The sequence below is a fragment of the Drosophila sulfurigaster genome, chromosome 3 (assembly GCF_023558435.1).
Source record: "Drosophila sulfurigaster albostrigata strain 15112-1811.04 chromosome 3, ASM2355843v2, whole genome shotgun sequence".
Lineage (NCBI taxonomy): Eukaryota > Metazoa > Arthropoda > Insecta > Diptera > Drosophilidae > Drosophila > Drosophila sulfurigaster.
The window spans coordinates 23,048,318-23,075,136 of NC_084883.1; the positions used below are offsets into that span (position 1 = coordinate 23,048,318).

General features: G+C 41.5%; 1 protein-coding gene across 5 annotated transcripts in view; it reads right to left on the reverse strand.

The window, feature by feature from the left end:
• Positions 1-25,058, reverse strand: part of LOC133842295 (zwei Ig domain protein zig-8) — a 71,167-nt gene extending 46,109 nt beyond the window's left edge. For 2 of the 5 annotated variants that reach the window (XM_062275339.1, XM_062275338.1), the window contains exon 1: positions 23,727-25,054. The gene's annotated coding sequence lies outside the window, so the exon portion shown is untranslated. Of the gene's footprint in view, positions 1-23,726 lie in introns of all 5 variants that reach the window. The other 3 variants (XM_062275336.1, XM_062275335.1, XM_062275337.1) reach the window with 2 other exon arrangements.
• Between the last annotated feature and the right edge of the window lie 1,761 nt (positions 25,059-26,819).

The window sequence follows — 26,819 nt, forward strand, 5'->3', positions numbered from 1 at the left end:
GCTAAGAGGAGGAAAGAAAAAATGCCACTGGCTTAATAGTTGACTCAGCATGACTCATTATCGCAATTAAAAATGCGTTTGCAGCACATAAAAAAAAGCTAAAAAGTTTTTTCCAGCGTTTTGTCATAATTCCATAAATTCAATGCGAACAAACTGATTTAAGCCAATTGCCACGAGTTGATTTAAATATTAAGTAGCCGCCCCATGACCTGGCTGCATGCAATGTACGTGTGTCTGTGTGTGTGTGTGTATGTCACTTCAATTAATGAGCGTGTCGCTAATTGCGAACGAACGTTGCCAGTTGGCAACTGGCGGCATGCAATAACTCAATTGCAGTCAAGGCAGGACTTGCAGGACTTCCTGCACCAGGATTAGGAGGCCTGCGCTTTGACTTTACTTATGTACAAGTACGTGGATTATGCACATTCGTGGGTCTCCAATTAGGGCACGCCAAGGACATGCCACCCCAGCAGCAATTGCGACACGCATTTAAGCTGCCGCAGCTGTTGTTCGGAGTTTCGCCCCCTCCCCCCGATAACAGCCGCGAAAGTTGCCATGAAGCGTCGCTTATCGGTCGTTAATTTATTTTGCTACTTTGATCCTGCTGGTAAACTGGCAGACAGGCGAACGAACTTTTCATATAAATTTCACATTTTGAGCGACAGTCTCAAGAAGACAAAGAAAATTTATCTGCTCAATAAATTGCACAACTTGTGATTCAAAATATTTTCGAAAAAGAAAACTGTCAGGTTCAGCAGAAGGACGCATTTGTTTTCAATGTAGTACGAGGAGCATGTCTTTGTATTTGTCTTGAGCAACAAAGCAATAACTGCCGAGTGTTTACAAATAAACAAAACTCGCTGAGTTTGCCTCCCTCTCTCTCTATCCTCCCTCTCTGCTAGTAGTAATAGTGCGGCGATTGCGGATTCGGGGTGCTCTGTGAAGGCTGGTCAGAGCTTAGCTTCATGACAAGTGATTACATGATTGCCGTTCAGCTGCTTGGCGAAACTTCCTCCATATCCAGCTCTGAAGAAACTGAGAAGCTAAAGTCAAGTCGCTGCTGTTGTTCGTTTCGTTTCGTTCGTTGCCTGACATCAGATGTCGAGATAAACATTTTGGGGTAACTACGACAACATGGATAATTTGAGAACGAGACAACGACTATGCGAAAGTTATCCGCAATACGCTTAGCAACAACTTGTAATACAAAATGAAAATTAATGAATTTACGGCATAAGTACGCAGTTTATTATAAAGGGATTTTCGTTATAATATATTATATGTTAAAACAAAAGATCAAAATGATTGCAATAAATTTGGTTGAATTAAAGTCGAAATGATTGTGAAATATAAACACAGTCGAGATTTCCGATTCTAGTTGTATTCTCTAAAGAGGTAAAAAATAAAGAAAGTTTAAAAAAAATAAAAAGTTTATAACTTTGTGACTTGACGAAATTTATGTACCAGCCAGATGAAGGCATCTCAATATAGGTGATATAGCCTTTCTGTCTATTAATCTTTCCGTCTGTATTATAATATACCAAATATAAAATTCGGTATATTTTTAAATTTAGTATTTGTTTTATTTTTGAAGATAGGATTATTTAAACCAAAAAGAAAACTTTTGTTGTGGTATATTAATTTGGTATATTTTAACTATACATTTTTGGTATTTTTTTGTATTTCGGTATTTGAATTTGGCATATTTTAAGAATATATTTTTGTTTTATCTTTGTTTTTTGTTTTTTTACATTATTCGGTATTTGGTATATTTTCAGCACAGTAATATTTTCCTTTTATTTACAATGACTGGCGAATAACTCACAGTCGAGCATGCAGCTTTTTTATAAAAATTCAAGTTTAAGTTATTTAATTGAACTCTGCTTCGTTTGCCAATTTGCGTACATATGAGAAATTATGTTTAATCATTTTCACAAGTTTTCCTGCACTCGCTAATTTGCGAGACATTGAATTTGCTTTTCGAAATGTTTCCGTCCTGCGCCATGAAATTGTTTGCATAGCTTAACTGCGTGAGTATGCGAATGAGAGTGTGTGTGTATCTGTGTGTACAAGTATTTGCACCATTTGCCAATGGCAGCCATTGCTCTGCTTATGCTACAAATACAAATAAACAGCACTGGCAGTCCTGACAGTCGCCCTGCTTATGCTTATACTTCTTCTGCTTCTGCTGCTGCTGCTGCTGTTGTTGCTACTTCTGCTTCAACTCTGCCTCTGCCCGCCTCCCTTGACATTCCTTTACTTTGCCCCGCTGGCATTACGCTTTGTAGCTGTTGAGATTTTATAGCTTGCATTTGTTTCACGCTCACTCGACGTCAACGGCATTGACACACATACAAACAAACACACAAATGCTAACATTTGTGTTACTCACACACAATACTTATACACACTTTGCACACACACTCACACACATACTTATGCTCACATGTGCATTCAATTTACGATGCGCTGCAAATGAAATTTTGTTTGTTCGTTTGTCGACATTTTGAACTTTCGTTTTTGGCCCCGTTTTTAGTCGTTTCAGCCACGTTAGCTGAAGCTGAAGCTGATGCTGATGCTGCTGCTGCTGCTGCTGCAATTTGCTCCGCACTTTGTTGGGTACTCGCAATCGCAATCTTATGCATTATTGTTATGATGGCCCAAACAGCGCTAATGCAATTTTATGGCTCACCAGCAAAGTCAGAAATTATTGCAAATTGTTTACGCCAGAGATTGGTTCATTAATTTGCACTTAACTTTGCAACAATATAGTTAAACTATAATGTTGTGTGTTACAAGTGATGAAGGCAATTTTTCCCTTTTTAGATACTTTTTAAATGAAGTATTTTTATTGGTCGCTTTACTGCTACTTCCAGAATTAATTTTAAGTATTAACAAACTAAAAAAAAATCAACTGAGATTTTTTACTTAAATTTGATATATTTTAAATGAAAGATTTTGTTGGTTATTTTAATGCTGTTCGCACAAATAATAAAAATCCATACTAACAAATAACTTGTACTTCTTTTAGTTGGCTATATGGTTTATGTGGTATATTTGTAACGCAGTAGTAGTAGTACGTTTAGTATATTTTGTAATGTTTTTGGTATACAAATTTGGTGTATTTGTGTTTGTGTATTTTGTGTGAAAGTGGGTAGCGGTTATATTTCAGCTGAGCACACTCGACTGGGCATGTTAGTACTTTTTTCCAAAAGTGTATTCTAACAAATTAAAAGAGTCAAATTCGGCTCTAAAAGTATAACAGTCTCAGTGGAAATCTTCGGCTTTGGTTTAGTTTATTTTATAGCCCTGCTTCCCCGTTAAGCTTTATACTTAACTTCTCGCTGGACTCGCTGACAGATAAGTGAGAGTTCCGTTAATGGAGTGCTGTTAAACATGGCCTTTAAAGGAGTTTGGGGTGCTCTTGCTGTCTCTTGACCAACTGCAAGTGCAAAAGTCATGAATAAATTTCAATAATATGCATAAGTGAATGGGAGGTTTCTCTCTCTCTGGCACTTTCAGTGTCGTGGCCTGGGTTTTAGCATTTTATTTGTCATATTTTATGCGCTGGGCTGCCACTTTATGCCATCTTTGGTGGCACTTTAACGGCCAGAGCGCTTTAATTTATTGCTGCACGTCTTCACGTTGGCCCTGAGTGTCGTTTGCCATCATTTTTAGTGCCGACAAAACGCTGACGATGCCAGGCAACAGCATAATTGATGCCAATGCCAATCCCATACCTCTCTAATTCTTCTTTGACTCTGAGTCGCTCGCTGTCGCTCTGCAGTTGATATATGCGTCGCACCAGCGACGTAATTGAGAGACGAGAGGCCACCTTCTCATTACTATTATTTTCCTGGTGCTATGCTGCTGATGGTGCTTGTCATTCGCCAGGCGCAGGCGAGGCTGGCAAAGCAGGCGCAGGCAGTCAGGAAGTATCTCATTGCCATTTGCATGGCCTCGCGTACGCATTAATCGCATAATTTACGCAAAGTGTTTGTCGCTGTTTAACCCGCTAACTGGAAAATGGCGAAACGCAAAATTCAATTAAAGCTCTGCGACAGCTTTGTCGTTGTCGCTGCTGTTGTTGCTGTTGTTGCTGCTACTGCTACTGCTGCTGGTACATGTCACTGTCAACCGCAAAGATGTTGATAAATTAAGTGCGGTGCAACGAAAGCCATTAGCAAATCCGAAGGCCTTTTCCGCTGATAACTTTTTGGCCCCCTTTTTTTCTCTTTTTCCCTATCTTGGTCGCCTTGTCAGCGACACCTGCTGTGTGCGGGTGTGTGTCTGCATTTGAGTTATTTATTTTTTTGGCTTTGGCCAAAAATAAACTTACTAACTAAAAGCAAAAATAATTGCCTGCCTACTTTTCTCGGGGCGAAAGTCATCACGTGAGGGCCAAAAGACAAATATGCCAAGCCACATGCTATGAGTATACGATATGTGTGTTTCGAGTTTGTTGAATGCGAATGTGAATGTGTATGGGCTGCCAGTTGACGGTTGTCAGTTGTCAGCTGGCATGTCCTTGATGTCCTGGCTCTGGCACATCAAAACAATAAAAATAATGACAACAATCATGAGAGCCCGAACACAGACAGTCACGGCCAGCACAAATATTTGTTAACATTTCAGGGAACAAAACTTTGAATTTTTCTCCCACTCCTACGCTAAACGCACAATTTATTTATTTATGTCGTCTACGCTCCCCCGCAAAGACGAAAAAAAAACTTTATCAAATATGCAAATGGCATATTTGGTGCTGTGACTAGTCGGGGGGAGGGAGTCGGTGACAGAAATTAAGCATCATAAAAACAACACAACAAATACTGCAGGCACGCGGAAAAATTAAAAGAAAAACTTGCGACATGCGACTTGGTGGGCTGAGGTCTCAAAAAAAAGCAGCACGCCATCTACAGCGACCATTCGGAAAGTCAAGGTGCGTGCCACGAACGCAAGGTACAACAACAACGACAACAACAACAACTATTGCTACACACCTTTCCTCGCATAATTGCCGTCGGTTAGAGCCGCCTTCTTCCTTCTCCTTCATCCTACCTTATCCCTCTGCCCAAAATTGATCAAAGGAATGCGTGTGGAACGTGGTTGCCTTCCCTCAGCTATGCTGCATACTCTCAGCTTTCATGTGGCTATGCGGCTGAAGCTATTGCCTTCGTCTGTGGCTGAGAGTGCGAGTGCGAGGGCGAGTGTGTAGCCCTCTTTTTGAATTAGACATACTCGCAAAAGGACAAATAACTTGAAGGCAACTTTAAAACCCGTCTCACACGTGCCCTTAGCTGGTTCAATATATCAAATAGAAATGTATGTAAAAATTGTATATAGCAAATAAACTCGTGCCTATTCCCCAAAAGTCCCAGGGGCTATGCACATGGCTTTCCTTTTGCTCGCTATAATCAATGGCACACAAATAATTTCCGCCCCCGCAGTTCAAACGCAAGGCGGCAGTAAAATTTTCCAAATCACAACAAACACGTAGCAGCAACTTCAACTCCAAAGGAAACGCTCAAGACTCAGCCACAACGTGGCTTTGCTTTATGTTGTCGCCGCAGTTGCTGTTCTTGTTGCTCTTGTTGTTGTTGTTTTTGGTATTTTGTGGGCCTGCGGCTATTTTTATTGAAAAATTTTGGACTCTAGATGCGGACAAGTATTTCACAAAAAAAGGAAAGCACTTGTAAAGGAAATTGCGCAACTGAAAGACACCCTAATCAGGTAAGGTAGTCTTCAGTCTCACTTTCCAACGCTTTAAGAATGTCTAAAACCCTAAACAAATTCTTTTTTGATTATACAGAACTAAAAGCATAAAAGTAAAGTGTGTAAGTCGACTTAGGGATTGTAAAATAACAAAATAAAATATATAAATTTACAACTAACACAACAATTGGTCACTTTTCCCTCTCTCTCTCTCTCTCCTCCCATACTACACCTTACATGTTGGACTACAGGGTATGCAGAGCAGAGCTGTTGTTGAAGCTGCTGCTGCTGACTGCCAGGAATTCAATTTTGGCTCGGCAATATTTTTAGAAATTTTCGTGCTCTTCTTGTGCCTTGGCACATTTTCAATATTTATGCTGTCAAAGTCATGCAAAGAAATAAACAAACTGTGAAAGCTTCGTTCTAGCTCCAGGACAATACTTCGTCGCTATGAGAGTATCTCTGTGTGTATATATGTATGTGTATTTGTGTGTATCTTTGTGTCGATGCATTGTGAATTAATATCTGATTCCGTTTAATGGAACCACTCAAACGTACAACAATTGCTGTTAAATCAAAGGCCGTTTCAGCATTCTTTTTTTTTATGCACGCAGCGCATAAAATCGTGTTGCGGAATATCAATAAATAACACTTTATGCAACCTGTAAAAAAAACACCAAAAACGAATGAAAAACGCGAACAACAACAAAAAACAAATGGCGGAAATTGCTTAATAAGCACCGCAGCTGTCAGCACATTGACAGCCACCAAAAAGAGGCTACCAAATGCTGTGCGGCATTTTTTTTTTTTTGGGCGTCGCTGTTCGATGTTGTGAGGCGACCATCAAAAGTAATGGCCGGCATGCAGCGCTATCAATTTCTAGTTGAGTGATCTAAGCAGCCGAAAGTGCTCTTCAAAATGGCGAGTGCTATGAACAATAAAAATGGACGAGAGAATCTAAAGCGCAGCTGGAGAAGCACCACTTAAAATGACCAAAAATCAAGGTAAAACGAAATCATTTTGTTGCGGTTTCAGGCTGTATGGTGTGGTTGGGAGCCAGGCAAATTAATTCCGAGTTGCCTTGCAAAAGGCTGCTCCAGGCAACCCTCGACCAAGATCTTGATGGCAACGGACTTTTTGTATTATCGCCAACGCAATTTGCGCCTCATGGAAAATTGAATGGCAGCCGCCACGCAAGCAACCAACAAACGCACGTCGCAGGACGTCGACGACGACGACGACGATGACGACGAGGACTCGCTTCCTCGTTTATGTGTCCGCAAATTGCAGCTGCTGCCTCGGGTTTTTGACAATAATCAAAACACAAACAGCAATGCCAGCAACAGCAACAGCAACATCGAGCAAACGGTTGATGGTGTGGAGAGGGGTCAGGGACGGAAAAGGGAACAATATGCGACGACAGCAACAGCTATGCTTGGTTTTGAGGCTTGTGGAAGCGTAACTGAAGCCATCTCAGCTTGCTGTTGCTGTTGCTGTTGCCTGGGTCTCATACTAATTGCTTTCAATTTAATGAAAATTTTAATAGAAAAGCGCTTTGGCTGCCAAAAATTGTCGCCATCGTCGACGTTGCACGCTCGCCTGCCTGCCGCTTGCCTCATGCCGCATGCCTCAAGTTGGCAGTCTGTGCCCTAAGCTGTTGTCGTTTCCATCGCCGTGGCGTGCATAAAATATATAAAAGACGCAACCTAGGACAATTTCAAAAAGTGAGCGAGAGAGTGAGAGAGACAACAATTGCGGCAAAACAATTTGCACTTAATATTGTGCATGGAATTTATTTGGCACATACAAAACACACACACAGACAGAGAGACTTACTCTTACGAGTTGATAATCAAAAAGTTTACATTTTCGGGCCATGTGAAACTGCATTTCATTTAAGTTTCGTATTTGCATTTGCAAAGTGTGCAAACTTTTGGACCCCCTGCCAAATGCCTTAAAGCAGGACAACACACAGCCCAAAAAAACAACGAGAACAACAACGACAACATGGAGATTGAGCTGGAGGAACGACAAGCATTCTGTTGCAGAGCTTATGTGTCGCTTGAGTGTCACAGCGCCTGCTTTTAGGCGCTTAAGCGTGATTGAAGGCAGCGCTTTGCACAGATACCTCCTGCAGTTGCTTTACTTCACATCAGCAAGCTGCCAAAGCGTTGGAAAACTGCTTTCAAATTGATTCGAATTGCTGCCGAAGCGCGCAGACAAGCAGAGACAGCAGAGAAAGCGAAAAGTATCGTATGTGTGTGTGTCTTATTCTCTTCTCGCTCTTCTCGCTTTCTCCGCCTTTCATCAGCTTAGCCGTGTGTGACTCTCAAATTACATTGCATACAAGCCGAGCGAGCAGGTGGCCATTTTTTCTTCACCACGTTGGTCAATTTGCTGCAGCGCTTAAAAGTAGGCAACAGAAATCTGACTAGCCACTCAGCTAATGAAGAGACAACAGCAGCGACAACACAGCAGCGTTGGAGAATGATACCCCAGAATGTGGCCATTGTGATTTGTTATTGTTGATTTTCGAATAAGGCGAGCCAAATTGTCAGCCATAATTCTTTGGCATGGCTCATTCGCGCTTCGATGAAGCCAATAAACAATGACGAATCACTTATAAATTGTTGCCATATTTCTGCAATGACGCAAGATATTTACTATACCGAGACAAAAGCAGCCATAGCCACAGCGAGCCACCCGCTCCTCCTCAAGTGTGAAAATTGAAATTGATGTTGTTGCTGCTGCTGCTTCGATTGCTTTTGAGTTGTCGCAGCTAATGCTAAATGGGAGACTTTCCCGCACGTCCCGTCCCGTCGATTGCCACTCAACTTTGTTGTTTATTTACGAACATTAACAAAATAAATGACATGCAAATAACAAAAAAATACAACAAAAGCGAATGCAAAACGCCAAAAGGAAAAGTTTAAATAGACAAATTATTGTGCTGGCAGCGGAAGAGGAAGAGCGAAAGAGCACCAGGAAAGGAGACAAGTAGGTAAAGTGAAGAGGGGCGTGGGAAGGTAGGGAGTGGGTGGCTAAATTGCTAATGGTATTGAGCTTCTCGGGGGCCCACAATTGACAAACGCTTAACGCAATTCATTCTGGAGCGAAAGCGCCAGCCAACAAATTGGCTGCCGAGGTATTTTTAATTTTGCACCCAAATGAGTTGAGATTCTTGTTTAATTTTGTGTTGATTGCTTTTTGCACACTTCTTTCTCTCGCTTTCTCGCTTCTCGCTTTGCCCACGGTCAACCAGTCAGCAGTCTGTCATTGAGTCAATTTCAGCTCAGTTCAGCTTGATTTGATATTGGCTAAATGTTGATGTTGGTCACGTAATTAACGACAAGTTTATTAATCGCCATTCGCCATTTGCCATTGCTCCATTGAATGCTTTTGCTGAGTTTGCAAGCTGCCTAATTAAGTCAAATTGGCCGCACAATTCGAAACGTTATTAAATGAGTTTTTCTTCACTCTTTTTTTTCTGTACGTTGTATTTTTTTTAAATATTCGTTTTGGGGGATGGCTGACTTTGAAGCACGTGCGAATGAGGCAATGCCAAACGCAAAACCCGAAAGTCAAACCCCTTTCTTGTCCTTTGCCTCCTTTCCTTACATTCGACACTCAAAGTGAGAATGCGGCAAGTGTTTGCTGGCTGCTGACGTTGGCTCTGCTGCTCTCCTCTCAGGTTGTGGCAGGGAATTGTGATGGCTTGAAGCGAGGAGGAGTTTCCTCTCAATGTTGCCGTTTGGCATTTGGCTTTGTGGTAAAAGTGTTGAAGGCCTGCCGCTGCCGTTGACAGCCATCCAGGCAACCAACCAACCAACCAACCAGCCACGTTCTATGTGGCCCAAGTATTTTCCAAAATTTCATAATAATTATAATTTTGTGTGTATATTTGCATGTTTAGCTGATAGCTCTGAGACCAACAAGAGGGCTGAAACCCGCTTGCTGGTTGCGGGTTGCGGGCTGACTTTGACTCTGACTCTGGCTCGAGTTGTGGCAGCTGTGCGACGCAAACAAAGTTCTCTTCTGTTCGAGTTCGAAAAGTTGTGCAAGCGAGCTTTATGAAATATTTGTGGCAGGATGCGTGGCAGGTACCGTTTACCGTTAGCGTTACCGTTACCGTTCACTTCTCTCTTCCCAGTCACTGTTGATTATGCTCGGTGCGTTTCTTTGGGTAACATCATTAAGTTACATGTTCAACAATTTTAATGAAAATTAGAACAATTTTAAGTGCGTGTGGTACACACTTTCTGCTTGACAAGCTCAATAATTGTACACACACTCGCACACTCACACACACACGCTTGTTTTGTGTGTAAATTATTTATGTTTAGCTTGCCAGCTGATATAATTAAAATTGCAAGAAAGCAGCCAACCACTTGGTTATCGACTTTCCCAAGCATATTCATTTCATATTCATGTTGGCCTAATCACCAAAAAGTCTTTTCCCCAAATTAAATTACAAGTACTACTATATATATATGCTTGACCTTAGAGCAGATTATTGCAACATGCATTTGCACACACACACCCATTCACTCTGCTTACAAGCAGTAGTTGGAACAATCTAGATAAATCTGTATAAATTACGCTTTAATAATATATGACACGAAAATACCTTGAAATACTTGCAACAACATAAGATTTATTGTACTCAAATCTGTTTGGATAAAACTTTTGCAACAGCATTTTGGGCATTTTCTACAAATTTTTGGGCAGGCAAGCGTGTGCTTAAGATAAAAATTAATCGCAGCTGGCTTAAAGTTTACACTTGCTCCAGTTCTTTTTATACCCGCTATCCATAGGGTAGAAGGGTATTATAAGGTTGTGCCTGCAGGAAATGTATGTAACGGGCAGAAAGAGGCATCTCCGACTCCATAAAGTATATATCTTTTTGATCAGAGTCAACAGCTGAGACGATATAGCCATGTCCGTCTGTCTGTCCATATAAAACACTAGATCTCAGATCCTGTAAAAGGTAGAGCTGCTTTTGACAGTATTTGTTATGCTTGCAGTCAATTTGTTTAAAATTTTGTGAGCTAGATAAATATTTGATACGTACAATAAAAACCATAGTATTTAAGATTACTAAAAATTTGATTGCGATCAGAAAAAAAATTTTAGAAGTTATTGAAGAAATACTTTTATATGGACTAAACACCTACTAATACAGGCCTTTATAGTTTTATGCCCTTTGTGAATTTTTTTTGTTGTGTTTTGATTCGGTGTATCATAAAAATAATACCGCACTGTTTTGCTCTTATTCAAAGTCTGTAACGGATATCTTACGGTCGATCACACTCGACTTTAGCTTTCTTACTTGTTTAGCAAATATTAAATTATCTTTGCTTTACAATCACAGTGCAAACTATGCAACTTGTTTCCTTAGATACTGTTGGTCTTACGTTAGACGCACTTTTACTTAAAATAAAATAAAATTTGTTGAATATTTATTAATTATTTGGTATTTAATGATACTTCATAATATAAAAATAATTATATACATTTATCAAAATTGAATGTTTTCAAACATTTTCTTTCTTTTCTAACGCTACTCAAAATAAGATGCATTTTTCTTGGTCAATAGAATAGACGCACTTAGGCTTTTTACAAATGAAGTATTAATTTTTTAATTTAAATTTTTAGTGGGTGTTACTATTAGATTAAATACTAATACAAATTAATACTTTTAGTAATAAGTACTGCCTCCTTTGTTAGTAATAACTTTATATAACCAGTCTTTCACAAAAGGAAGTTCAAGGAAATCTCCCTCCAAGTACATTTAATAACTTCAGTTAATGTTTCTTTATTGCTTTCAGCCTTGGTATATCTTCCGTTTTAGGCAGCCTCAAACATTTTCAATTAAGCTACCATCTGGCGAATATGGTGACCATATCACGATATTAACAAACAAACTATGCAACTTGTTTCCATAAATAGTATTTAATCAATACAAAAGATTCAACTTTGATTTACTGCAGTGAATAGCACTTATTCGGAAATTCTTTGTGATTGCCAAACATTTTCCATTAATTTTCCATAATCTACGAATGCTGTGCGAGCTAAGCGAGTAAGTGTAGCTTTTAATACTTTGCCATTGCAATTGACATTTTGTCAAAGGGCGCAGAGCACACACAAGAAGAACATATGTGAACGAGCATTGTGAACAACTACTCGTACTACGACTACGACTAGTAGTAGTAGTTATTGTTTTAATGCTGAGCAATAAATTGAAAAGTAAGCAAGCGTAAAACACAGCCAACAATGGAGTGCACAACATTGTAGGCAATGCCAAGGCAGGCGACTATCAGTTGCAGACAGTCGTAAATGGGCAAGTTTACAATGCCATCTTGTAAAATACTCGTATAGTAAGTACAATAGCAGCAGCAACAGCAACAGCAAATCCTTGTCGCACATTTGGCATGGCTTTATGTGGGCAGCTGCGATTGAAAAATTCTCTCGCTTTGTTTCGTTTCATTTCGTTTTCGTTCTCGTTTTCGTTTTTATATTTCACAAACTCGTAACCCGGCACAATCGCACACTCGCACAACAACAGCATCAACAGCAAAAGCAGCAGCTCAAAACACAATGTCACAATGCTCTCTCAGGCATTCGCAGTACTTTTCATTCAATTTTCAACATGCTTACGATGTTGTTAGTTGCCAGTCACCACCGCCCTCCGCCCACCATTCTCCTCCCCCCTTTTGGCTGGCCGTGTTTAATGTCACGTATTTGATCAGAAAATTAAGGATCAAAAAGGCATTTGTGTAAGCATCTGAAAATGTTGTGATTTATTGCTCTAAAGCGTTTGCAAGTAACTCTCCTGGCCAGCAACTGCACACACACACATAGAAATCTCTCTGTGTGTGTATGTGTGTGTGTGTAGTGTAGTGTCTGTGTGTCGTGCCTGTCCTTATGATGTACGAGTCGAAGCAGCTGCTGGCTTGAGCTCTTCTCTGTTGCCGCCTGTTTAGTTTAAAACTGGGACGTGTACAATTTAATTTAATCTTTGGATTTTCTTTTGTGCAGTTTTCCCTTCCCCATCCCCCATTTCCGTACCGTTTGGCTACTGGCTTTTTCCCATACTGTTAGATGACACACATAAATTTTGCACATGACTTGGGCGCAACAGCAAAGAAAGACACAACTACTACATATAATAAGAAGAAGGAGCTCCTTAGCGCAAAAAGGGACACTGCAACTTTTCATTTAGAGCAGCAAAACAAACTTTGCTCATACATTATATTAAAATGGCATTTATTATTCATACTCGTTGATTAATTAAATTACATTTAATTACTTACGCTAGTTTTTCACTTTGTCACCGACTGTCACAGCCAATTTGCTAATTATGGAACTTACCTAAAAAAAATAGAGAGATATTTATGGATTAGGCACTTGATATTATTAGTTGAGCCACAGTCAAAAATTTTAATTAGAAAATTAATTTTACTGTGCACATTCATATTGTATGTTCACACACATGATTGGAGGCAAACGGCAAACGCTTTCAACGATGAAAAGTCAATTTAATTTTGCTGAAAGCTATTGCTTTCCCTGGCACGTACAACAATTTGAAATGAGACACGTTGATACAGCGGCAGCAACAACAATATCGCAAGCAACAACAACTATAACTGATGGCTAAATTTAATAAATGTTCCACGTATCTGACATGAACCTACACACATTTATATCACAAAATACTTATATTTAATATGATATCGAACTATGCGGGAGCTTATTAAAACGCGTCTGTCATCGCGTATACGCCACGTGAAACTGTCAGCGCGCGCTCTCAATGCACAATTTATTTGACATTTGGAAAATGTTTAATGAATTTTTGTTGAAATTAATTTCGCAGCATCAGCGTAATATTCACTATTTATGCTAATCGAAAATCAATGAAAACAAATAATTTCTTCACAATTCTAGTGAAATGCTCATGGACTTCATAAAATTGTTAAACATTTTATGGTTTTGCAATTAAATAATCGACACCGACACAGAAGACATCCCGCAGGCTGCAATCAGTTGGTGCCAGGGTTGTCTGGTAATTGAGCTCAAAATATGCATGCATAAGTCAATTTTGAATACAATTGCCAAATTGTTGTTGGGAAAAAGACTAATTGCAGCAATTGTAAGAGCAAAATGTGTGTTATATGTGCGCTATAATTTGAGCTTTGCTTACGCATTATGCACATTATGAGCTCTGACCACAATTCAGCGCACAAATAAAATGCCAGCGAGATGCGTGGGTTGCGATGGCTCGTAATAATATGTATATACAAAGCAAATACAGGGCGTATACTTAATCTGCGCAACGGTCATGGTTCTGCCCTCAGTCGGGCAGTCGGACAGTCGGCGAGTCTCGCCCGGCTGTCGCACACAAAAGCGCTGGCGGTTATTTTTGCTCTTTATGTCAAATGAAGCGTGCAAATGCCACAAACGCCCCCAAAAAAACTGAACTGAGCGCACATTAAATGCGCAGCCCAAAAACATGCGCTGCAGGCAATCGCCAAGGATCTGCCTAGCACCAAGGACTCTCATGTATATTGGTATGTGTATGTGTGTCTGTGTGTGTGTTGTGGCGCTTAACAAGCGACCAGGACAAACGTTTCTTGATAAAGTCATCAGCAGCGCGGCAAATCGATGAAACCGAAATGAAAGCGGAAAAAAATAAAAATATAATTTCCAGAGACACACAAATCGCTTGAGAATGAAATTCTCGCTGCGTGAGCATCTCGAGCAACAACGGGGTCGTTTATGGCTGAGCATTGCGATTTCCGACTCATTTGCCACCCAGCCAGTCGGCGAGCCTCTTTGCGAATTGTAAAATTCATTTATAGGTTCCTTTTGTGTAAATTTCTGGCAGCTGCCTTTGCCCTTTTGCCATCAACTACTTTTCCCCCGCTTCGATTGCGGTTAATTAATTAGACGCACGTGACGTCACTTTCAGCGTTTATGGATTTCAATTTCGAATTTTATTTCAATGCCCAGGCCAACCATTAAAAATTGATGGGACGCAAGGACGCTAGAATAAAAGCATAAATCAAATTGGAGCTCAGTGTTTAATAACAAAATAATGCGCTAGAACTATTTGCTGTATATGTATATATATATATATATAGAACTTTATTCTTTTTGTTTGATTTATTTCATGGCGAATGAATTATGCACAGTGCCAGAGAAAAGCCAACACTCATGCAATTTAACAATGCGCAAAGGACACGAGTTGTTGTTGTTGCAGCATTTGCTGTTGCTGGTTTTGTTTATGTGCATGTTTAGCATTCGCTGTGGGTGGTCCGCTCATAATCGAATTAGTTGCAATAAAGCACAAAATTAATTTCCGCACTGCGGGCCGCTAAACAACAACAGCAAATAGTGCCAGCTGTAAAGTATGATACGCCCTAAATGATTTATGCGCCATGCACATACAACAATGCTCGTTTCGTTGGTCGTTCTAAATGTTCTTGTTATTGCTGTTGCTGTTGCTGTTTCTGTTTATGGGCTGGTCGACTGACCATTCAACTATGGGGTGTAGTAGCATATTTATCTGCGTGCTTCTATTTTTTTCCAGTACATAACATCAGGCCTAGGTTCTATGCAAGGGTCCACTCTAATGGCAATCAGTTTAGGTTGAAAGTGAAACAGAGATAATAAAATGATAGCATAAAGAATGCAACATAAAAGGATAACGGCATAAGCACATGATATACGCTTTTATCTCGAATGAAGTTATTCCTTGGCAAATATTATGACGACGACGACTTCTGTGAGAATGTAGAGGACAGAGGACAACCGAATGCCAAAGCCGACTGCTCGCTCCGACTGCTAACAAACAAACAGACCAGCAGATCAGATAAAACCGATTTCCTGACTACACAACGATGTATGGCACAGGCTGGGGAATAAAAGCCCACAAATACGTTGACGTCTTGCGGTCTGGCTGTGGACCAAAACAATGCTGCTCAGAGAGAGAGAGACGAGTTGTGGTGCAGGACCCTTGCAATAGCATTCTACATATTCACAGCTCGAACTCAGAGCTCACACTTCACACTTTGGTTTGATGTAGGCAACGCACGACGCACACACAAATTCAATTTTCTTGGTCTAGTGGCATACTCTACTGCGTGCAAAGCAAACTCATCCGGCTAAGCTTTTGTCTAACTCTGCACGTGTGTGTGCGAGTGTGTGCGAGTGTGTGTGTGTGTGAGTGTTTGAAATACTCTGTGCATTATATGGCAGCGTATTTATGCCAAAAAGCTTTGGCATGCCTCGCATACGCTCAATAGCATCTTTATGCCAACGTCAACGGCAACGCCAACGCCAACGCTTCTGAGGCACAGTTCGCATATTTGCAAAGTTCCACAGCATACTTTCAGGCGGCAGTCGAAATAGCTTTCCAAGTGGGAGAACGATGGCGATGAACAGGGACATGGCAAATCCGGCAAAGACATCGACATCACCACCACCACCAACAGCATCAGCATCAGCAGCAGCAGCATCAACATTTGGCATCTCGATAACTCGACTCGACAAGTTGTCTGTTGTCGGTTTTGTTGAATTTTGAAAACTTTTGCCGATTGCATGAAGTACTACATACATTCATACGTATATGTGGCTGGCTGGCGGGCTGGAAGGTGGTTCAGTTTATTTCGCTGCATAACGAAACCAATGCCCATGATGCTGATGTGTTGATATTCTGCTCCTTTGCGTGCTTTCCTTCCTTTCTTGGCATGTATGTGCGCTGTATAGACATGCCAGAGGCTCTCAAATGTATTGCCAACAGTAGCCGTAATATTTTCTATTGCTTCAGCTTAATAGCCAATGCCCCAGCGGGCAGCCATTTGCCATATTTCTTAAGCCTTTGCTTGTGCTTTTGTATATGTATATGTATATGTATATGTATATGTATATGTATATGGTAGTTACTATAACACGATATGTCTGTCTATCATCACTGCCACTGCTGATCAGACACTGAGTTAGTTCAGTTCAGTTCACTTGCTATGCCCGACGGCTGTAACACACTTTAAAATCCACCAGGCAGCAGTTAAAAAACTTTGGGCCAAAGGGGTCTCTTTTAAGACTCTCCCCTATACAAATCCCACATGCCCCAAAGTGCTATTACTGAAATTGAAGACATCTATAAGTTTTCTTCCTTCTTTTCGGTTTTTTCCTTTTCTCTCCATTCATTTACTTTTTTTTTCTTTGCGCCTTTCTTTCAGCTACTTTAGCCATTCGTTCATATGTGCGTGCTGTCGCTCTCAGCAACGCTTTTATGGTAATGAGCTCACATTACAAGCGGCAGCAGCCGAAATGGTAAAGAGCGAAGAAACATTTTGACATGACGCCTTTTTGATAGACGCAAAAAGTGTCGCCGAGACTCGTTCGAGATGTTCAAGGATGCTGCAGCTAATTGCTCCAACAGCTCAGGCATTTCTGTAACTAACTTATTGAGCTACCCTCGCAAAGTTGTTAGCAAAGTTTCTCTTTCTCTCTCTTTTTTGGCTTCGCTTTTAGTCTTATCGCATAACAGCAAATGAATCGCACTTTGCGCCGTGGCTGCGACGTCAGCGCATCTTAAAGGCCTCGCTGCAGCGTGTAAAATGTTTATTTCCGTAATTTAACTTAGCTCTCTCTCTCTCCCAGCTTTGTTAAATTGTTTAATGGAAAGATGAGGCGACACACACACACACACAGCTTCAATGTGCCCTGCACTTGTCCCTGGGCTGGCGAAGAGACACGCCCATTACGCCCAGTCACACCTGCCTGATTGTCAAGTGCTTTAGGCAAGAGTACTCGCTTATTCTTTTTGTTGTTTCTCTTTCTCCTTCTAGTTTCACTTCTATGCATTTCATTTGTGCCACTTCATGTGGCAACTTTCTCTATGCCTCTTTTTTTCTACTCTTTTGTCGCGCCGCGTCGCGACGTTTCGCGCAGAGTGTGAGGAAACAAGGAGCAAAGCAGTGGAATTTAAAATCTTGATGTTGTGCTCATTTTGGCTCGGCATTGTTTTTATTATTGTTGGCACTTACATGTTTTTATTTGTGTGCGCGCCTCTCTCGCCCAACTTGATCCTTGCGGCACAGGACCTTGAACTCGCTGCGGCGCTAACGAGTTACAACAAAAACAACAACAATATTAAGAACAACAACAGCAGCTAGAGTGAGAGTCATAAAAGCGTGTGGGCTGCAAATATTTCATATTTATTTTACGTACTTTTCTGAGTGCCCATAAAAATGTTGTGCGAGCATGACTGACTGTCTCGCAATAGCTCTCTCTGTCTGTGAATATATGTGTGTGTGTGTATGTGTGTTACATTACGTCTGATTTACTTTGTAAGTTTTAATTGAATTTGGCGAAACTTTAAATGCCAAAAATTGCCGACATGCGATACGATGCGAAGAGTTCATTTTGCTGTTGAATGCTGCTCTCAACAATAATTGTCAAGTGTCGCTGTGCTGTGCCGTAAATTTTCAATTGAAAATTCAAATTCATTTCTGCAGCATTTTATGCAAAGCACAACACAAAACTAGCAGAGAAACTCGATTACGCACGAGCGAACAGGCAAAGCCATAAGCCACATTATACGAGTCATGATCAGCACGATGCCGATGCCATTATGTGTGTCCGCTTGGCGAGTCAAAATTATAAATATAGTGGGAAAAAAAAATATAAAGAAATATGTATATAAAGAGAAAATCAGTGTCAATCAGAGGAGTGTGCGACTTATATAAGCATATCCATCTTTATAAGTATTTGCTTCACTGAACTGGACGCTGAAAACAAAATCCAAGACGCATTTGTATGTAAAACGTTGTCAGCAACAACAAAAGAATGGCAAAAGGGAGCGTAGAAATGAGAGCTAGAAGGAAATGGCAGAAGGGAGACAGTTTCAGTTGTTGTGCTCTGTCGTTTGTTCTGCTTTGCCCGAAAATGGCTTCAATAAAAACACAAAGTAAACGAAAATGCAAAGACACATAGAAGGCAAAGTGTTTTTGGCCAGGAGTCAGGTTGGGAAAAAAATAAAAAAAAAAAACGAGAAGAATACGTTGCATATAGATGGGAAAATGTATGTGAATGTGTGTGTGTGTGTTTGTGCTACTGCTACATGGGGTAATTCTTAGTTAACGAGCAAGCAGAAACGTATTCACGCTTTGCTTAATCCTCCAGGGACAGGGAACTGGCAACGTTCTCCGCCTCCTCCTCCGCCTCCGCCTAGGACTTTGTTGCTGTTGTGTTGTGTGCTGTGTGCTTAGGACAACGGCAATGCAGTTAGCTGTCTCTCTATGGCCATACAATTTAAGCCCTAATTGTGGGCAATTACTTTTTGCTCGGCTAATAAAAACGTTAGAGATATTTGCGTATTTTAACTAATGATTTTCTGCTTAAGCGCAAAGCTCAACACCAACCAACCGACCGAACGACCGGCCACCTTCTGTAACTCTAACGCCTAAATAAACAAGCCTAAAGTTTTAGTGCCACATAACAAAGCATATGTGTGTGTGTGTGCGTCTGTTAAAGGTAAACCCCAAGTTGTCTTGTTGTTTCTATTTTCATGTCTGTCACAGGTTTTAATGACTTTGCACAGTCTGTACACAAGCTTGTATATTACGTATACGCCCCCTTTTATGTGCGTAATCGGCACACACATACACCTTGTTAGCCAGACCACCCGAGTGACACACTTATTAATAATTCATTTTGTGCTAATAGAATGTTCGGATTTCAAGGTAAAACACAAAGGCATACAGACTACAGATAGAGATACAAATGGAAATAAATCACATTGAGACGGCGACACGCTCTTAGCATAATTAGCTGATATTCAATAATTAAGCTGAATCGCAAACAAAACTCGACTGTCAAACAAGCCTAACATAAATGGTAAATGTTAAATGGATTACAACAACGCCACACCACGCACCAGCTGCAACCTCTTCGACCCGTTCGACCTGATCCTGATTGATTACCTGCATTCGATACAGAGGACAGACGACAGAGGACAGAGGGCAACACAAGGCCACACTGAAAACGAGAAGACAAGATCCCATCCATCGATTAGATGTCATCTTCTCTGTGGTATCTATCTCTCTATATAATATATACATAGTTGAACTGGGTAACACGGCTTGATTATGGCAAGCTCCTTATTACGAGCTTAATTTGTTAAGCGCGATGTAAATTTAATTGCCTCATTATTCTATAAATGTTTATGGCATAGTTGAAATGCTAAAGCGAGAGAGACTTTCACTTCACAAAAGCGAGTCATAAAAGCCTGACAGCCTTCTTCGTTATACTTGTACATTTTGTAAGCTGCCGCACTTTTAATTGACTCGCTGGCTTGCTGTTAAGTGGACATTAAGTATACGCCGCGTTTAAAACCGTCGACTACACGATTATGCTTTCAATTGTGTATAAAATAAATTATTGTATGGACATTTAAAGTGCTCGAGCGTTTGTAAACTTTCACGCTCGATAAGTCTGCCAAAAAGGGAAAAGATGGTCATGAGAATATAACTGCAACCAATCAAATGGAAAACATTAAAGGCTAGCGATATATATCTGCAAAAGGATCAGTAGCAAGACCGGGCACAATGCGGGCGTTTGCACACAGCTCCCAGTTAGCGTCAGCTGCAGAGCACAATGGCCCATTGGCCAAATGGATGCAGCTCGGCAGTCGGCAGATAAGCCCCAGCATCAGTTTGGCAAAAGTCACCGAAAAATAAATGGAAATTAAAAGTTGGCAATCGCAATGAAAATGAAAAGCTGCAACAGTGACCATCTCGATGGGCAGGGCCAAGCCATGCATATGGAATCGAAATTGAAATTGCAGTGAAAATGGTGGCAATGGCAATTCGAATGGAAATTCGAAAGGATAACGCGCTAAGAGTCGTACTAAAAGCAGGCTAAGCAAATCAAAGGACGGCGCAATTGAATAAAATATGATACGAGTACAGGATGAGATTCATGTGTGATCTTATGCTTGATACAGAGACAGAGAGACAGAAAGAGAGTTGAGACCCATATGCTTAGCATAATAACTGTTTGTACGTGCACGACGACAACGACGATGGCGAGACGCGTTGTTAACATGACATCATCTCGTGCAATAAGCGAGCACATTCTAATGAATAAAAATGAATTTAAAAACAGCAAAACAGAAACAATAGCTGAGACGCCGGACGGAGCTAGACTAAAGGGAAATGCGAGCATACAGAGAGAGAGAGAGAGAGAGAGTGTATAAAATATGCGGCGACATAGACACACACAGGACGCAGCAGGCTGCCAGCCAGTCTACGCACTGGCTATGATACAGCTGCTCGTATTTCTAGAGACTAGAAAGACACAAAGAGTGGAAGAGGGAGCGAGGAGACTTTGTGACAGGCAGCTAGCCATGGCAAATGAAGCCAAGAAACGACACAGTCATAAGCAATGTCCCAAACGCTTTTCCATTTTCATGTTTTCCTTGAGTTGTTGCTGCTTTCGTTGTCGTTGCTGTTGCTGTTGCTGTTGTCGTTGCTATTGCCATCGCTATGGATGCTTTTGCTGCAGGCAAAGTTAGTTGGCCTGTCTTGATAATCCTTTATTTAAATATTGTTTGCTTTTTATTTGCCATTGTTATTATGCTTGTAGATATTTTGCATAAATAACTAGACTAGGCAAAAACTGTCAACTGTCCTGAATACACACACACGCACGCACACACACACTAGCGAACTCACAATCAAATCAAAAAGACAACAATCTGTGCAGAAGTTGAGCAAAAAGTGCTCAATGTTTGTTTTCTTTTTATAGTAGTCAAATTTTAAATAGTTACCCAAAAGATGTTTAGTCAGCAAAAGTTGACTTTTTGAGCTTTATCTATGACGTTGACGTCTACGTCGACGTTTAAGGCACACACTTGAGTAGAACGCCATATTACGCATACGCCTATTGGCCCACTCATTAGCAATTACATGAGCCGACCCGACACTCGACACTCGACACACGCATACATCGCCAAGTACCTTCCTACCTACCTACCCCAATGGGAATGGCTTGGCATGCCACTAGAAATTTGTGTCAACGTCCAGACAGAGAACGGAGCGCAGCAGGCACAAAAACAACTGACAACGGCATCCGACATGGCCCAAAGGCGTCGCCATATTTAGCATGTTAACGTGGTGAACCCTCAAGGTGCTGAAGCGCTTTGCGCCGAGTGAGGAAGAGAGGCAGAAAGGGAGAAAGAGGGAGAGAGACGCCTTCTTCGTCGACCATTTTCAATGAAAGGTTACTGCATGGCCTCGTTAAATGCCTGACAGTCAAGCGTTGACATAGCCAGGCATCTTGTCAGCCAACCACGCCCAGACATGTCCCAATCCACCTACTTCATTCATTCATTGCCCCCTCCTTCCCCACCTGCTCATCCGCGCTGTGCGTGTCCCTGTGCGTGCAAGCTTTCAAATATCAAATTCACATTAATTTTGACATCGAAGCGGAAATATATTTAATTGCTTTCTTGCCACACACACACACATACTAGAGTGAGCTGCCACATTCAACTCACCCACACACACACAAACACACATCCTCACACACACTTGGTGGATTTGCTCATCGCAACTGTCGCGCTGCCAGCAACGATCTCGACTTCTCACGTAGTCGCCATCGCCATCAACAACGCTACACACGACGCGACGACTTTTGCCATTAGCGTTGTGTCTCCTGGGCATACGCAAATATTTGGCTTTTTCCCAGCGATTTTCCCCGTGTTTTCATTTTGTCATTTCATTAAGAAGCCGTCGCTATATATGTATGCATAGATAGTAGATGTGTATCCCTATATCTCTGCATTTTCGCGTACATATCCCGCAGACCAAGCTTCGCGCCCCTAAATGGCGCTTAGTCGTGCGGCTGTTTCTGCGTTAAGTTCGCCATAATCGCATTGGCCTTGTTTATGTCACGTTTCGACCAAAATAATTAAACGCCAAAGCAAACGTTACTGATTTTGATGAACTGCGAATGGCAACTTGAATAATTCTCACCATTTATCATGCAAAATGCACTCAAAATTCAACATAAGTATTCAAATATTCAAATTATTGCTTGTCTCAAGACTCTCTCTCTCTCTTTCATTGTGTCTTCATTAAATGGAGAATTACTTGTGTATTTATGCGCTGAGGCTGTGTCGTTGCCAACGAGATTGTATATATAGATAAAAATATCTGTTATAAATGGCTTACAAATAATACGAATAATTGGCAAATAATTAGAATGTAATAACTCAATTTATGGCTTGTCATTCCAATTCTGATTATATATAAAATCGCGTGCTTGGCGTGATTTGAATAAGCTCATAAGTATTTAATAAATGCCAATCAATAACCATTCATTATATTCAAAGATATTTTAAATATCATCAATTATGCAAAAGGTACAACTGAATTACTTTAATAAGAAAGAAATTTTTGGGCAGTTTGACAAAAACATCAAGAGGCTTAAAAGCGTATAAATAACTGACCCAAAAAAGGATTTAAGTCTAAGAAAAAGATCAACAAAAAATAGGTCGAAAAGAAACGTAGCATGTGTTTAAACCAAATTATTTATAGCTTTTAATGTTTGCTATTGGTAAATGGATATTCAATAGTGAAATAATTACAAAAATAAACAATTTTACATAGCAGGCAAGTTAAACATTTTTATGGCCCTCAGCTGTTGAGTCTACAAATTGTGCGGCAATGAAAATAAATGCTAAGAAACGTGGCATGAGATGTCACTTATTTATGTTGCCGTAAATGTGAGGCATAAAATGTAAATTGTGAAATGTGTTTGTGGCAGTGGCTGTGGATGTGGATGTGGCTGTGTGGCAGGTAAGCCAAGTTAACATGCTGCCGCTGGCCATAAACTAACGAATGTCAAACTTTCAAATCTCTCATAAAAATGCCAAGGGATGAGCGCGCGAGTAAGAGGATGGCTGAAAAAATAAAAGTCGTACATTTTACAGGTGTCAAACTCACATGTGAGAAGCTGTCTGTGACTCCTTTCGGGCTCAAAATGTGGCAGCTGCTTCGTCGTCGGCGAGATGCACCTAAGCCGTAGCCGTGGTCGTGTCAGCGGCGACAACTTTTGGACACACGCAGTGAACGAGAGAGAGTTGATTTAACAGATTTTGTTTATCTACGTAGTATCCTTTAATCCTTGTTTTTCACCCGCTCACACTCTCCCTCTTCCGCTCGGGGATTTCTTTGCTTTTCCGCTGTTTTATGTTTGAGCGCTTGGCGCGACTTTTATCTGTTGTTCACACGGAACTTTGTCACACGGCAATGACACCTGCGCTTATCGGTCATGCATTTTACTCACACACTCACAGAGAAACACCCACACACAGGCACACACGCAAACTAACACAAAGTGCGAGACACGCGCGTTGCATGCGATTTGGGTCAAAATGCTAACAAAACAACAATGCAGCGGCAGCACATTGCAGTTGCCGCTTGGTGACGATGTGCCTGCCTGATGCCGTACGTTCGTTCAGTTGCCGTTCAGTTGCCGCGTTGCCTTCTGGTCCCTGCTCGGCTTCCTTCCGCTTCCGGTAATGCGTTTCGCTTTCGCTTTGCGCTTTCACTTTTTGTCGCTGATGCCAACTGCTAACTTTTTAGTTGCGTTCACACAGTTGTTGCCCTGACAATCTCTCGAGCAGGCAGCGGCAACATTTAAAGCACAGACTGACGCGCTGTTGCAGCCTCCTGCTTGTCTCTTTCAGTCTCTCTGCGTGCAGTTGATGCAGGATGCCTCACACACACGCATAGGAGATAGAGCAGAAGACGCTCGACGACGCGTTGGCGAATTTTCCGCCTTGTTGCTGGCTTTCACATGCACAGTAATTTTTCAACGCGCACAAATGCGTTTTCAAGGATAAACAAGGATATTCGCCAGCATTCGCATCGACACCACTTTCACACCAACACACACACACACACACGCACGTACACGCGCCGCCTTTTGTTTTGAACTTGGAGCATGAACTTTTGGCGGCTCTATTGAAATTTATTTTCAGCTTTTCTTTGCTTTCGCGATTTTTCTTTTCTCTTTGTTGTTGTTGTTGTTGTTGTATTTCACACTGAATAAGAATTCGCCGGCGGCAAAGACGCTTGTTATTGTGCTGTGGCAAGTGCTTATTGTTGTTTTAAATTGTTGCTGTTGTTATTATTGTTGTTGGAGTCGTTGTTGTTTTAATGCCAACCGTTTTGTCTGAAGTTGAAGGGGCGAACGTAAAACACCGTCGCTTCCGTAGCGTGTACAGCTTTCAACGAGTATACGAAGTGAACTGAAAAGGACACTGGCTCCGCTCAGCTCAGTGTGTAACTCACACACATCTGACGATGGCGCTAAGGATAACGAAGATGATGACAACCACACGACGAAGAGGCCGACGAATGCTACAACAAAGCACCAAAACGGTGCACGCCCGTGTGGCACAGGCACAAGCTTCGTGTGTCTGTCTGACAGCTGGAAGCGAGCACGCGACATGCGCAGTGAATCTCCAGAGAGAGCGAGAGAGTTGAGAATGAAAGCTTTGCAAGCTTTGCAGGTCAGGTTTCGTTTTCATTTTCATTTCAGTCGACAGCTGATGCGCGCCACAAAGTAGGCTACAAACATTTCCAGTGCGCACTCAATTCCAGTTCTCTTTGCCTGCTCTTTTAAACCATTCGAGACTCTCTTTGGTTGTAGAATGCGCTTGAACTATGCGTTCAAAGTGTGTCACAATTCTAAATTGCGTTTACTTTGCTAATGTCACGTGCTTATTGCGTTACCCATTTAATTAAGCCAACAAAAGCAGACAGCCTGACGACTGCAACAGTTGCAGGTTTGCTCTCTCGCTCTCTGTGCAATTTAAAAGGCATATATTAATGACAGATTTTAGCATCGATGCCAGCACACAGCGGGGCAGCGGTTATTGCAAGAGTTGAGCAACTTTGCCCGAGACAGCAAATCAGTGCTCAAAAGAAATTGATCCTGTGTAATGCTGCAGGCAGCACAAGCAGAAGCACGCATCGCGCGGCAGGACGAAGTGTGGGCGGGCAGCTAAACTTTTGCGGTGACCAAACCCAAACGTGAAGTAAACTTGAACCGCAGTCCGCACAGAGCCCACAGCAGCTCTGACAGCGACAACGACAACGACAACTATCGCTCGGCAACATCCGGCTACGTGCGAGCAGAGCGTGGGGTATGGAAAACTAAGGAGATTGCAGTGCACTGCAAGTCCCATAAAAAGGGGGAAGGGCAGAGGATGGAGAGCGGAGGGCGGAGGTCGGCAAAACGTTTGCCCACATGCCGCTTGTCGTTTTCCATTAGTGTGGCGACCAACCTCAATGATTTCTTACTTACAGCGCGCAATTTGTAAGTTTGAGTATGCGCGCAGGACGCGTCACACACACACACACACACACACAAACACAGAGATACACGAACACGGACTTAAACACACGTACGCTCATAGAGCCGCATAATCGCAGTCGTATTGGTTTTCGAATGCTGTCGAGTGTCGTGCAGTCAACGCCAACCAAGTTGGCCAATGCGTTTCAAGTGAGGTCGCGTCCTGCGTGCGCGTACGTTTCACTATCTGTCTGTGTATCTGTATGGGTGTGTGTATATGGGTCTCTGTGTGTGTGGTGAGTAAAAACTTCAGGAAATTGCTTTTGCATGAGCGCTTTGGCGGGCAAGGAGACCACAACGAAGACGACGACGTCGACGACGACGACACAGCAAAGTAGTCGTAAAAAGGAAGCTGCGGCGATTGCAAAAGAATTGGGCAAAGACGTAAAATGTATTAAAACTTGCAACATTGATAGTTCTGCCACAGGCAACGGATGAAATACTGGCGCGGGGGGAGAAAGGGGGTGAGCAGATGGGAAATTATAATGGGCCAGCAATTTGCCAGTCACTCAAAATGCATTTTCATTTCGTTTCATTGAAATTTAATCATTGCTGCTGCTCAATAAATAATGTCAACATACAATCAAATGCAAACAAATTCTCAGATACAAATCCCACCCAAACAGCCAGACAGCCGGAGAGTTGGCACCGCTTTTGTATCCCATTTTAAGTTC